General features: G+C 40.3%; 1 pseudogene; it reads left to right on the forward strand.

Annotated features, from left to right (window-relative positions):
* The first annotated feature begins 362 nt into the window (after positions 1 to 362).
* LOC143547922 (flavonol 3-O-glucosyltransferase UGT89B1 pseudogene) lies at positions 363 to 2,136 on the forward strand (annotated as a pseudogene).
* The last annotated feature ends 441 nt before the right edge of the window (positions 2,137 to 2,577 follow it).

Consider the following 2,577-nt stretch of genomic DNA (forward strand, 5'->3'; position numbering starts at 1 on the left):
TCTATAATGACAAAATCTTCTTAAAAAGGTTACAAACCGTGATAGATAGGTAAGGATAAAGAGTTTATCTACTCTTTTAATAATATTAAATAATGACAAAATCTTCTTAAAAATGATACAAACTGTGATAGATTGGTATAGGCAAAGACAGATGTTTTCTAGTATCCAAACTAATTAATATAGCGCCGGCAAATGACAACCAACAAACGGCTCTAGTAATTTCTTTCGGATTCCTAACCCATATACTTGTTCTTTACCGTTAAACACATGTCGTAAGCCATGACATCACTCATCTTCCCACATCAGCTTGACTTCCAAGCATCAACTTTGTTCAATTGTTCTTTTTTCTAATCATTTAACACCACCTTCAATCATACGACACCATCAAACATGTTTTCAAACCTTATAAATATCAAACCTCCTAAATTCTAACACATCATCAAAACCATAAAACATCATGACTCACTCAACCACCAAAACAAGCACTCACTTACTCGTCTACCCTTTTCCTGGCTCGGGACATATCATCCCCTTACTAGACCTCACCCACCTCCTCCTCCGCCATGGCCTCACCGTCACCGTCATCATCTCCGCCGCCAACCTCCGGCTACTAGACCCCCTCATCTCCACACACCCTTCTTCCCTTCACAGACTTCTCTTACCAGAACCTGACTTCCAACCATATTCTTCCCATCCCCTTATTGCCAAAGTTATATCCACACAAAAACAGTTTGACCCTATTGTCAAATGGTTCAAATCCCACCCTTCACCGCCCGTGGCCATCATATCCGACTTCTTTCTAGGGTGGACAACCGAGTTAGGGTCCCACTTGGGCATTCCACGTCTCGTGTTTTCGCCTTCGGGCGCTCTTGCTTCCTCCATTTTCCATAAGTTGTGGCGGGTCTTGGCTGATGTTATCAAGGCTAATGCTGGCGGAGATGACAACTTCTTGGTTTCATACCCGGACATACCGAACTCGCCCGAGTTTTATTGGTGGCAGGTGTCTCAAGTGTCACGGAATTACAAAGCCGGGGATCCGGATTATGAAACTTTTAGGAAAGGAATGTTGGCTAATATGACTAGTTGGGGGATAATATACAACACATTTGAAGAGATGGAAGGGGTTTATATAGACTATGTGAAGAAACAAATGGGCCATGATCGGGTTTGGGCCGTGGGCCCGTTACTACCCGATGAACATGGCCCAATGGATAATACTGGGCGTGGAGGGTCGAGTGCAGTGCCACCCGACCAGTTGCTTAATTGGTTGGATGAAAAGTCTAATGACTCGGTTGTTTATATATGTTTTGGGAGTCGGTTCACGTTAAGTGAAAAGCAAATGAGTTCGTTAACGAGTGCACTTGAGCTTAGTAAAGTGAATTTTGTCTTATGTGTGAAGGAAAGTGATTCGGGTTTTATTCCTAGTGGGTTTGAAGACCGGGTTTCGGGACGTGGGTTTGTGGTCAAAGGGTGGGCCCCGCAGTTGGTGATACTGAGACATCGGGCCGTTGGGTCGTTTGTGACTCATTGTGGGTGGAACTCAACATTAGAAGGGGTTGCGGCGGGTGTGATGATGTTGACATGGCCAATGGGTGCAGACCAGTTTGCTAATGCGAAGCTACTGGTTGACCAGTTGTGTGTTGGAAAACGAGTTTGTGTTGGTGGACCCGAGAGTGTTCCTGACTCGTTTGAGTTGGCTCGGTTGTTGGATGAATCATTGAGTCGTGATAGACCGGAACGAGTTAAAGTGAAGGAGCTAAGTGAAGCAGCTACCAAGGCAGTTAAAGAAGGAACATCGGTTCGAGATTTGAATACATTTGTTAACGTTGTATCAGAACTTGAAAGTCATCAAACAAACGCTAAATGACACCATTAGAAGTCGTTTTAAGTGTTGTTTCTAGATTCTGTAGCCAAAAAAAAAAAACAAAAAAAAAAAGGGATAAGAAGGAAAGAAAGAAAGAAAGGCAAGTTCATTTGTTTATAGATATAGAGCTTTTATTTTTAAGCTATAGATAATAATATTAGATATAGTATGTGCAAGTTGGGCAGATGGTGGATGGTATTAAATTTTTGAGTTTGTTTTGGGAGTTTTGTTACTTTGTAGTTCTTGGTGTAATTGGTGTTGTAATATCCGTGGACGGTTTGTATGTTAGGTGTAGCTAGCATCTTGTTCTACCTTTTTAGTGTTTAATAAAAAGTTTTATTGGTCGTTCTTAAAACGTTGTCACCACTGAATAAAATCTCATATAACTAGGGATTTCACCTCCCGTTTGACAAGTTTTTAGGCCACGGTTTTGGATGAAGACAAAACAAAACTTGGGGGATTAATAAGTTTGTTGAAGAAGCTGGTTATCACAGTTTAGTGGTTTTGGACAAATTTATTTTTTTTCTTTTTTCTAAAAGTAATTTTGTATTGTGTATTGTAAAATAAGATGCTTCTAAATCTATCTATATAATTGTCTGTCATAAAATTATCGCGTTGTTTTCACGTCGCTTCCCCAACTTTTAAAATCACCAGATTGCTTGATTTTAAAATAGAAAGCTCTCATTAATTTAACTTTTTTTATAAAATCCTAC

This window comes from Bidens hawaiensis, unplaced genomic scaffold (assembly GCF_021521415.1).
Source record: "Bidens hawaiensis isolate Kalapana, Puna unplaced genomic scaffold, B.hawaiensis_p1.1 tig00014895_1, whole genome shotgun sequence".
Lineage (NCBI taxonomy): Eukaryota > Viridiplantae > Streptophyta > Magnoliopsida > Asterales > Asteraceae > Bidens > Bidens hawaiensis.